Source organism: Aphis gossypii, unplaced genomic scaffold (assembly GCF_020184175.1).
Source record: "Aphis gossypii isolate Hap1 unplaced genomic scaffold, ASM2018417v2 Contig00257_ERROPOS125673+, whole genome shotgun sequence".
In the NCBI taxonomy this organism is placed as follows: Eukaryota; Metazoa; Arthropoda; class Insecta; order Hemiptera; family Aphididae; genus Aphis; species Aphis gossypii.
In genome coordinates this window covers 79,489-91,745 of record NW_026083045.1, presented here as the reverse complement: position 1 = coordinate 91,745, position 12,257 = coordinate 79,489, and the positions used below count along the sequence as shown (strand labels likewise).

The window sequence follows — 12,257 nt, the reverse complement described above, 5'->3', positions numbered from 1 at the left end:
GGAAAAAACTTAACAGCTGTTGAAGTGTCAGAAGCAATTAAAATCATTAACTGTATATCAGATTGGTTAAAAATCGATCAAGGAAAGGTTTTGAGTTGTTTGGCTGAATACCGTACAAATACTGTTTTTTTTGGTTTGATTGATAATGATAATTTAACCTGCCCTCCAGCAATCTGGTGGCAAGGGATTGCATCAAATGAATCCCTCTGTCCAATTGCTTCAAGGTTGCTAAGTGTACCTTGTTCATCAGCTGCTTGTGAGCGAAATTGGTTCAGTTTTGGTTTAATTCATACTAAGTTAAGAAATAAACTTTTACATAATAGAGTAGAAAAATTAGTCGCTATTAGATCAAACTTGAGTATTAGTGTAGCCAAGAAAAAACAACACAACTCAAAATTAACAACAATTGTTGAGGAAGAGAATATGGATGGTTCAAGTGATTGTTCAATAGAATCAACAGATTCTATTGATGAACTATATAGTCTAGCTCAGACTAGCTCTATCAACTAAAGATTAAAGGTATAAGGTTTTAAGATTTAAAAGTTTTTGTTGTTTTTTTATAAATAAATATTAAATATGTAAAAAAATTTAAATAAACTAAAGTATAAAGTAAGTGTTGATTGTTTCTTTAAAATTGAATTGTTAACATAAAATTCTCTATTCTTTAGCATATTTATCTATTCTCGACATTCTTGTATTAATACTAAATAGTAAATATCAACATTGATGTACCTATCACATCAATTTATACTATAATACTATAATGTCAAATTATATATTTATAATAAGGTGACTAGATTCTAGCTGTTCTAGGTATCTATATTATAATGACTGACAAGTGACAACTATTAAGTATTTTATTGTAATAAATTATAATATTTTTAATCTTAATAAGTAAGTAAAAAGTTTTTACTAAAAACTAAAAAGTAAATGGTATTTAACTATTTAAGTATTAAACTATTGAGTATTGACTATTAACTATTAATAACTACATAGTAATTACTTAATAATTAATATTACAAATTATAACTATTTATAAATAAAATATATTGCTTGCAAAATTCATTTACTATACAGACTAGTGATGACTGATGATATTGGTATATACTATATATTATATTAATAATTTACATACTATGCTTATTGATTATCAACTATCAAGTATAAACTATAATTATTTATTGGATGGTTTCCTTTCCACTTTATAATACTTTTTCAATTATTTAAGAAAACATTTATTTTTCATGAAATTTTACAATTTTTCCGAAAAATCCTAGTTTTTTTCTTAAAAATCATTTTTTCTAGAAATTTTAAATGAAACCAAATTTTCCCAATTTGCGCGCATCGTTATCGGGCGAGGCGGCTCAAGTCATACAAGGCATAGAAACGACCGCCGCCAATTATAGTATTGCAGGGGCATATTTTAGGGGGGGCGAAGGGGGCACCCCCCCTGAATCCGTATTTATGGAATCGATTATATGTGAGATACTCGTACACACTTCATATTTTTTTAATTTGGATAATTTTTATAACAAAATCAAATTAATTAACAATTTTGATTTTCTACAAAAATTTTGGTTATAAAATACGAATAAGTGTTAAGAAAAATTGCAGAAAAACATAATAAAATATAATAAATTGAAGGCGAACGGACGCGTATGATGGATATGAATATATTATTATGTTTTATCAGTATAAGTACTAATGATCATTGGTAATGTGGCGACACTTGTACCACATCGGTGGGCGCACATCGTTTTGTACCACGGTAACGTCGCTTAGTCTCACAATAACATCCAAGGTTATTAGATACTGCTATCTAGATCTGCTAATTTTTATAATGGATTCTAATAAAAGGAATCAACCTTCAATTCTAAATTTTTTTCCTTCTAAGAAAGATTGTCGGTCATCGAGTACAGATTTGTGCAGGTTTGAAATAACTGAAATCAATTAACTCATATTTTTTAATATGTTACATAGGTACTGTTTACTTCAGTACCATAATATATTTAAAAATAATAATTTAGTTAATTCAAGATTTATAAAAACTTGTTGGGCAACTAAGTCAAACACAAATTTTAGGAACATACAATATATTACCGTTGCCGTGAGACTCTCTTATGATTATGAGAGCAGTATATTATCATGTAGGCAATCCACACGTGGTGGATTGCGGACCCCGCGAGATGTGTACGTAAGCTTATAATTTCTAACACTTAAGTTTCAAAGTTATATCATTTTTTTATTTTACTACGGTGGGTAAAATACAATAATGTGCCATCTCGTGGTTTTTATATTGTTGCTTGTTGGTAAAACAATAAAACTTGGTATAACTTGTTATGTTAGTTTATTGCTGTGAATTTGAAATTTAACTGTAGACATTGACTTATTTTGCTAATTCTTATTTTTTTTTTATGGTTTTAACAAAATATAACAATAGGTCTATAATTATTATATTCAATCATAATCAATAGTGACTTTAATATAGTTTATTTTCTTGCTGGACTGCAGTGATAGTTGTTGTTGTTTTTTTACATCCAGATTCCGAAGTTTTCTGGTGGATTTTCCTAAAATTGTACTACATAAGCACATTCTCTTGCGACCAATAGGAGCGAATTATCAGTGAAAAATGTTACAAAAATGGGGAAAATAAATAATAATAACAAAAAAATTGTTACCATAAAATAGTAATAATAATAATAATAATAGTAATAGTAGTCATCGGTATTTTTTTTTTTCATTGTATTTTTATTTATTTTCCGTGCAATTTTTCTTAACTTTTTCTTACATAAGAACCTTCTCCTGGAAATTACGACCCAAACAAAATAAGAATGAGCGAAATCGAACCAGCCGTTCTCAATTGATGAAATGTTATACATTTTTGTCTCTATTTTTATATATATAAAAAAATTTTAAATAAATGATTTATTTTATTTAAATGGTTGCCATTGACTACCAAAAATAATTTAGTTGACTATTTGCTGGATAGATGGCGCTTCTGTAATTTCATCACCTCCTCGTCATATTTCTCTAACCCGATAACTTTCTCAAATTTTTCGTCTGTAAGAACCTTCTCCTGGCAATTACGACCCAAACAAAAAAAGAATGAGCGAAATCGGTCCAGGCATTGTTGAGTTATGCGCGTACATACAAAAAGGGGGTTCTATTTTATATAGTAGTATAGATATAGATATAGATATAGATATAGTATAGTATACTTGTGTGACGTTCTATCCAACGAGTTTCACAAAAGCTAGTAATAGATCTTTTAGAACCTTTGAGATTAGTTTTTAAAACAAAATGTCTTTTTGATGATACATTGAAAAAAGAAATAGTTTCTTGATAAATACCAACATTATTCCTGACTATTTGAACATTGGAAGATTTAGAAATCGGTAAATTAAGAGCATGATTTTTGCAAGGGCTGTACACAGCATTAGGACAGAACTTTTTCACTTGTTGTACAGCTCATTTTGGTACTGACGTCATGACAGAACATCCATCAGTTGAAATACCCACACAGTTCATCAAATTAAGTGACATTTCTTTCATTGCAGTTACAACAATATTTCCCAGATTTTCTCCTGTACAATAAAATAAAAAATTAACATAACAATTTATAATTACCAATTTTGTTTTTAAAAAATAATTTACCTGTAAGCTTTGGTTCCATTGATAAATCATCTGTATTTAATTTATCTGCTTCTATTTTATCTGTATCTTCATTGGTGATGATTTTATTTTGATGAAATATGCTATAATGGAAATTTATAAAAGCAACAAAACGTTCCTGAATATTTTTTTTTGAGTCTATGTACCTTAAAAATAAACTCATTTGAGAGGTATGTGTAATATCAGTAGTTTCGTCAAAAATTATACTGTAGTAAATATTTTCTTTAACTTCGTTCAATATATGTTCAATTATTTGTTCCTTGCAACATTTTATAAGATCTTGTAAAGAACCTAATAGTTATAAAGGATCTACATGTTCTGTAGTAAAGAATGAAGGAAATTTTCGCGAACTATTAAAGTACCGTGTTCTATCTGGAGATAAAAATTTAGAAAATCAATTACTAAATAATCATTATAAAGCTACTTATTATTGAATCATAGGAGATATATAAGTAGCTTTATAATGATTATTTAGTAATTGATTTTCTAAATTTTTATCTCCAGATAGAACACGGTACTTTATACTTTAATAGTTCGCGAAAATTTCCTTCATTCTTTACTACAGAACATGTAGATCCTTTATAACTATCAGGTTCTTTACACAACAACTGTCCACTATCTCTATGTCCCCTAAAAGGAATATTTTGACGTCCCAAAAATATGATGGTTTCAATTATTGGTTTTAAACGATTTCCATTTTCATGAACCTGCTCTAAACGTTTAATATTAATAATATTAATTATCTGCTTATTTGGTGAATTGTAAGTTTTCAAAAAATCATCAGATTTTAAAATTGCTTCTCGGTGGTATTGATTATTACTGTGCACTTCCAAATCTCCAGTCTTACCAAGTAATTTCGAATATTGATTTAAAGGTAAGGTAACCAGTTTTTTTAATGGTTCAGTCTTTTGCTTTCCCCCTTTGTTATTGGTTAAAAAGAGTGTACAATATTTACCATAACAACCAAATTTAGTTATTGAATATATTAACCAAGGTTATTGTTCAAAATGATTACGTCTCAGAAATCGTTTCTCTTCCTTACCTAGCTTATTGTGAACCGAAAAAGGAAACTTAAAATTATCAGGTGGCTTCCAAGAGTTTTTTAAGAGATTGAATTTGGTATAATCATCAAGTGTTTTACCAATAAAATTTCCTATGTCATCATTCAAATTAAGATTATCTTCATTGCTTTGATCATCGTGAATTATTTTTGGCTGTTGTGTGTTTAAAGATGGTGATATAATATCTGGAATATCTGGATTATAGGAATTATCTGTAATCTTTGCATCTGTAGTTATTTCACATTCACTTCCTGCAACATCTGTACTCGATGACCGACAATCTTTCTTAGAAGGAAAAAAATTTAGAATTGAAGGTTGATTCCTTTTATTAGAATCCATTATAAAAATTAGCAGATCTAGATAGCAGTATCTAATAACTTGGATGTTATTGTGAGACTAAGCGACGTAACCGTGGTACAAAACGATGTGCGCCCACCGATGTGGTACAAGTGTCGCCACATTACCAATGATCATTAGTACTTATACTGATAAAACATAATAATATATTCATATCCATCATACGCGTCCGTTCGCCTTCAATTTATTATATTTTATTATGTTTTTCTGCAATTTTTCTTAACACTTATTCGTATTTTATAACCAAAATTTTTGTAGAAAATCAAAATTGTTAATTAATTTGATTTTGTTATAAAAATTATCCAAATTAAAAAAATATGAAGTGTGTACGAGTATCTCACATATAATCGATTCCATAAATACGGATTCAGGGGGGGTGCCCCTTCGCCCCCCCTAAAATATGCCCCTGCAATACTATAATTGGCGGCGGTCGTTTCTATGCCTTGTATGACTTGAGCCGCCTCGCCCGATAACGATGCGCGCAAATGGAAAAATCTCTGAATATCGTTTATTCTATCGTTTGTATGTACTAGTGCACCAAAAGTGTCATAAAACGTAGGCCATTCACTGTAGATTCCTGAAAATGTCGGTACATTTACCGCTGCTAGTTGTATTTGTGCATTAGAATTATTGCAACAGAATTCACTGTTACTATTGGTTTTACTCTGCGGTATCGTAACAACCACGTTGTCTGTTTTTTACTTTTTCGTACATCATATCCTCGCACATTAAGACGGCTTTAAAATATAATTCTTCGAAATCCGCGCGGTAGGCTGTTGCTTCTTCGTTTCCTTCATTGTTCAATATCACTTCGATTGCACCTTGAACCTGTTCGAAATCTTGCCAAACATCTTCGATCTTTTCTCGACGGAATTTCAGTTCAGATCGATTAACTTCTTTATTTTTGTCGATATTTTCAAGATAATTTATGAATCTTGTTAGTAGGGCTTTTAATTGACCTCTATGGCATTTCAAGGAGCCTAACTCGGACATGTCTATTACCTTCACCAGATTCTCTTGTATTTTACTTTACGTGCTATATTTATATTTATATCTCTCTTTTTTTATATATATATATATATATATATATATATATATATATCCTTAACTTTAATAATTAAATAATAAAAGTCTAATTGAGTATGGGCGATAAAAAAAATAAAATAAAATAAAATTACAACAATAGATTTTAGGAAGGAATTGATTTGTAATAATGGACGCGACGTTTTTCGAGTTGCATTTGCTCTAATGGTATGTCCAATATTTTCCTTTTTTGTTTTTTGATGACTTAACCGATTTTCCATTACACGACTGGATTAATGGTATGTTATATTTTTATGCACGCACTTATTTTATATACGTTTTAAATTAATTAATAATTTATAAGCGCGAATTTTAAATTTTGACTGCCACTCACGAATATCACCGATTCCTTATATCCTGGTCGAAGGACCAATGTTAATTTCGTAAACTCAATTAGTGGACTGTATAGGTTTTAATTGATTTAACTATATAATGTTACGGTATTATTTTATATTTGTGTGGCGATGGACAGTCGAGCGCGTACTGACAATAGTTTAGATTATATGTATAATGATTAATAATATAATACCTTTTGCAAGAGATAACATGCGACAAAATCCGTTTTACACATATTTACCTATAACAAAAATATACGCTTCAACAGTTTTTACATAACAATTTTATTTGTTAATATATCTATTGAACTGTTCAATAACTGTTTGACAATTATCATGCTACCAATATTTTATTTATTATAATTACTATATTATTATAAGCAAGCAGTCTTTAAATATGTGTTTAAATATTTTATAAATTATAAAAGCATTCACTTATGTTATTACATCATTATATATATAAATTTAAATTGATTATAGATCATGTCAGCAGTTTGTGGGTGGTATGTCGTTAAATTCATTCATGAAAAAAATACCATTGAAGTTATTCCTAATCATTGGATGATACATTTTGAAACATATTTATGGCCTTCACATATTGGATTAATAAAGATGCAAGCAGCAATTAAAAAAAAGATTAACTCCAAATAATGATTGGTCTTCATATGCTATTAAAGTGATTTGTACAAGAATGTTTTCTAATTATAATGAAGCCTCTAAATTTGCTTACCAAACTCTTGCGGAAATTTCTTCAGAATCTGAAATACCAAAATTCTTAACTATTTCCAAAAACCGTAAACGTACAAATTCCAACAATAACAATGTATTGAAACTGAATAAAAAACATACACTGCAGGATAATGATGACAGTAGTGATGAAGAACAGTGTATATCATATGATGTACCACCATATCCAAAATGTCAAAGTATGTTTTATATTGATATCTGAATGTAATATTCTCCTTTTTTTTTTTATTAATTATAAAGTTTTCCTGACAGAATCATCTAAATTTAGTTATATAAAGTACAATTTTTGGCAGTTTATAAAAAAGGTATTATAATATAATGTAATAATTAACTAGGTTGAAGATAAGCTACTTTAGGACATCATGGGAACGACCACGTTTTAGTCTTCGATTGATGGGGCTGACATTTAACCTGTAATGCTGTGGACCGCTTGCTTTGCGTAGATGACAGAAGAATCTTGTCGATAGGTCCTTAATGTAGTTCTTAATAGTTGGTAACTTGAAGTCGGTGTGCAGGGCATCGTTTCGCACAAACCATGGGGCATTTGAGATCACACGAAGGACTTTGGATTGTAGAACTTGGATTTTATTTATGTGGGTAGGCGCACATTGACCCCAGACCGGGAGCATATAAGCATACCATCCATTGCTAGAGACCCATAGGCAAATCGCGAGCTCTGATTGGTTGTATTTAACTGGTGATAACAATTCGAATTTGGAACACTGATAAATGATATTATTGTTATCAAACATTAAGTGTGGATGCAATTAAGATTTTTAAAATTTTTAACAATCTGTAGAAGTAGAATTTTGAAAAAATGATTTTTCCAGCATCATTTGAGTATGAAATTACCAAAACTCATGATAGTGTCGTTGAATTAAGATGTAATGCCAAACCAATAGATGAAATAAATACTTGGGTTGATGAGTTTGGAAAGTTAAATAATACCCATTGGAACTTCCGATCTAGTGTTCCAAACGGAACAAGAATAGTGTGTTCGTAAGTAATGAATTATTATACTTACACAATAACATCTTAAGGTATTGTATAGGTATTCAAATAAAAAATTTTTGTAGAAAAAAAATGTGTTTGCCATCATAGTGCATTTCAAAAGCCTAGTAGAGATGACAATAAAAAAGGCCTTTCAAAAAATACACCAACATTTAAGTTCTTTTATAATTATTGTAAGCTAAACTTATGAAAAATCTTGTATTAAATTTTCAACTCTTAGCTACCTATACAAACATTTTTATGAATTATACCTACAAAATAATTTGCAAATATTCATAATTTTGACGAATTTTTGTCAAAATTTGAACTTCAAATGCTAATAAAAAAAATTATTAGTTATTTAATATACATCTTACAGAGAGGTTTAGTTTGTTCCATTGAAATAAATGATAACCATACGCACAGTATAAAATCGGCAGAGAGTCTAAGATTCCTTCCAGCAGACAATAATGTTAGGGACATTTTCAATGTATATTTTGACAGCGGAATGGGTATCGCAGAAGCGCAAAAATATCATAAACAGTTAATAGAGCTCAAAGAGGACTTTATGCTAGAAAGTTTAGCTAATGGTAGTATAAATCCATGCTACAGGACAATTCGCAACTGGCATGATACTTGGAGAAATTTGAATCTGGGACCACGTACTGACAAGGGATTAATTGAGGTAACCTTTTAATAATTCTAACTAAACGTACTGCACAAAATAATATATAGTCCGCGACATGAAAAGTGGCCGATGACCGTCGCGAACCTAGCGGCCGTTTCACCCTAGTGGTTCCCAATCCCCACCACACTACATTTTACAGCTACCCTCTAGGCATTCCAGAAGATCCGCTAAGGGTGCACAAAAAAAAACCAGTATACTATAATGTATGGAATATATGTAGGAATGGAATACACAAAAGGTACGCGCTGGGGCGCGCCGGGTAGTAGGTGTTCTAGGTTGAGAACCAATGACTAACAGGTTGGGAAGCCGCAACGGGTCGCGGTACACATCAGCCACTTTTCATGTCGCGGACTATAGGTACAGAATTACTTTATAAAATAATTAATGTACTACTAGGAGATTTTTACCAATATTTTTTCAGAAACTGAAAGAGAAACAAAAAGTTTACAGTGAAAATGGTATAACCGTTTTATTTAAAGAAAACCCATTTTCTGTAATTGTGGTAACTCCGATTATGAGAAGAGCTCACCAAATGAAAGAGGCTCAAGAAATAATATTTGTTGATAGCACTAGTGCATGTGACCCACAAAATCATTCAATTACATTTATTATGTGTCCAAGTGCAGCAGGAGCAATACCTCTGGCAATAATTATAACAATGGGACAAACTTATGAAAGTTATTGCGAAGGGTTCAAATTAATAAATGAGGCTATTCCTGAAAGTTTTTGTGGTCGGGGGTATCCCAATATCTTTCTACTGATCAAAGTGCAGCAGAAATAAATGCAATAAACCAAGTTTGGCCCAAAAGTAAAACTCTGCTTTGTACATTTCACGTTTTACAAGCAGTTTGGCATTGGTTGTGGGATAGTAATCACCAAATTTCAAAGGAAAAATGCAAGCCCTTAATGAAAACCTTTCAAAACATATTATACGCAGAAAGGGTCATTGAAGCAGAATGTGCGTATAGACAAGGAATTGAAAACGTTGAATTTTCTCAGTGGAAAAAATACTTAGAAAATTATTGGTCATATAAAGAAGATTGGTGTTTGTGTTATAGAGATGGTACTTTTAAGAAACATGTGACAAACAATTATTGTGAAGTAGCTGTAAGACTTTACAAAGATCATGTTCTAGGACGAGTAAAAGCTTATAACGTTTTAGCTTTGATTGATTTGACAAGTACGGCTTTAGAAGGTTATTTTAAGCGAAGATTAAGGGAATATGCTGATAGTAGAACTTCATCGACTAGATTAACTCTTTGAAAAATGATGAAAAAAGTTACTTTTTAAAATAAAGAAAAGATAATTCAAGAAAATGATCATGAGTTTTTGGTGCCAAGTGAAAAAGAACAAAGTATGTTATATTATGTAGATATCAAAAGTGGAATCTGTTCATGCCCTTCTGCCTTGGCAGGGAAATTTTGTAAACACCAGTATGCAATATATCAGTTTTTTAATATAAAATCGGTTAATTTTCCTTTAATAACTCCAATGGACCGCTATAACATAGCTAAAATTGCATTTGGAGATAAAGTTCTAGATAAGTCTTTTTATGATCCATTTATAGCGGAAACCCAGAGAGAAGAAAATGTATCAGAAGAAATTAATGTTAATAGTAAAGAAAATGATAAAAGCCATAATAACATCGAACAACATAGGACAAATTTTATTCAAGAGACAAGTACTAATAATAATAGTAAATTTTAAAATGTGATAAATTTATTAAATTCTTGTAATACTTTGTATGGGTCATCACTAAGTGGTATTAATAAATTAGAAGAAAAACTTAAAAAATTAAAACTCAAGGCCAATGGGAACACTTTTTGCACACAGTTGGTAACTGTATACCAACAAGACATAGAGATAGTGCTAGAATTAAAGTACAGCCCACTACAATTGCAAGGAGAGCTGTAGGTGTAACTAGGGGAAGCAAACGTTTATTAGGAGGAAGACCTCCAAAAGGTGAAAACGCTCCAAAGAAAAGGAAAAGAAATTTAGGACTTAATATAAATTCAAACCAGCCAAATGCCAAGAGCCATGGATCATTATAATTACTATGTTTATTTTATAAAAATGTGTACTAAAATGTGACATTTGTAATATTATTATTATTATTTGTATTTATAACTTGACATTTGTATTATTATTATTATTATTATTTGTATTTATAACTGATTTTGATTTTTTATCATAATTTTTGAAAAACTGACAAGTAGCTTTTATTTTTATTTTTAAGTAATAACTGTGTTAAGATGTATAAACTTAATAATTAACAATTTTAATTGCATCCACACTTAATGTTTAGACTAAAAAAAAAAAAAAAAGAAATTGAAATCAGATAACTATAATATCACTTATCAGTGTTCCAAATTCGAATTATTATCACCAGTTAAATACAACCAATCAGAACTCGCGATTTGCCTATGGGTCTCTAGCAATGTATGGTATGCTTATATGCGACCGGGACGGCGTATAGTAATAGAGGACGGATGATTTGTTTGTATAGTAGTATTGAGCACTTCCAGCTCAGTGATGTTTGCCGATTTATTAATGGGTATAAAATTTTTAAGCGTTGGTATCCTTGTTGCACTTTAGAGGATATATGTGGATTCCAGGTAAGTTTTTTGTCCAGAATGACTCCAAGATATTTAATGTTTTGTGACCAAGGTATATTGTGTCCGTTGATTTTTAATGAATTATAATTAGTGGGTCTGCGAAGTGAGAAAATGACTGCTATGCTTTTGGTCGGATTTAAAACGATTTTCCATTTTTGCGCCCATATTTGTAATACGTCAAGATGAGTTTGTATATTTACTATTACATTTTCGATTTTATCGGAAATAGAATAAATGACACTATCGTCCGCATATAAGGCTATTTCCGTGTTCGTTGTTCTAGGAAAGTCTAATATGTAAAGGTTAAAAAGTATTGGAGATATTTTTGAGTCATGTGGTACTCCCGCAATAATTTGTTTGACGTCTGAGTTTGTGCCATCTATTTGGACGGTAAAACTACGAGAGTGGATAAAAAATTTGATGATGTTGAAGATTACAGTGGGTGTGTTAAGACATTTTAATTTATAAAGTAGTCCGTCATGCCAGACCTTGTCGAACGCTTTATCTATGTCAAGAAAGGCCGCTCCAGTATGTTCTTTTGTTTCGAATCCGTTGCTAATGTGCTCTGTAATACGTAGTAGTTGCTGAGTTGTGGAATGGTTTGGTTTAAAACCAAATTGGCAGTGAGGAATTGCATCAGTTGCATTTAAATGACTAATAAGTCTGGTGTGAATAATTTTTTCGAAGATTTTTGAAACAGACGATAGTA

The 12,257-nt window shown here is 30.4% G+C and overlaps 2 pseudogenes; one reads left to right on the top strand and one right to left on the bottom strand.

Annotated features, from left to right (window-relative positions):
• Positions 1-4,166: 4,166 nt before the first annotated feature.
• LOC126553548 (uncharacterized) lies at positions 4,167-5,072 on the bottom strand (annotated as a pseudogene).
• A 2,127-nt stretch (positions 5,073-7,199) lies between these two features.
• Positions 7,200-10,984, top strand: LOC126553547 (uncharacterized; annotated as a pseudogene).
• The last annotated feature ends 1,273 nt before the right edge of the window (positions 10,985-12,257 follow it).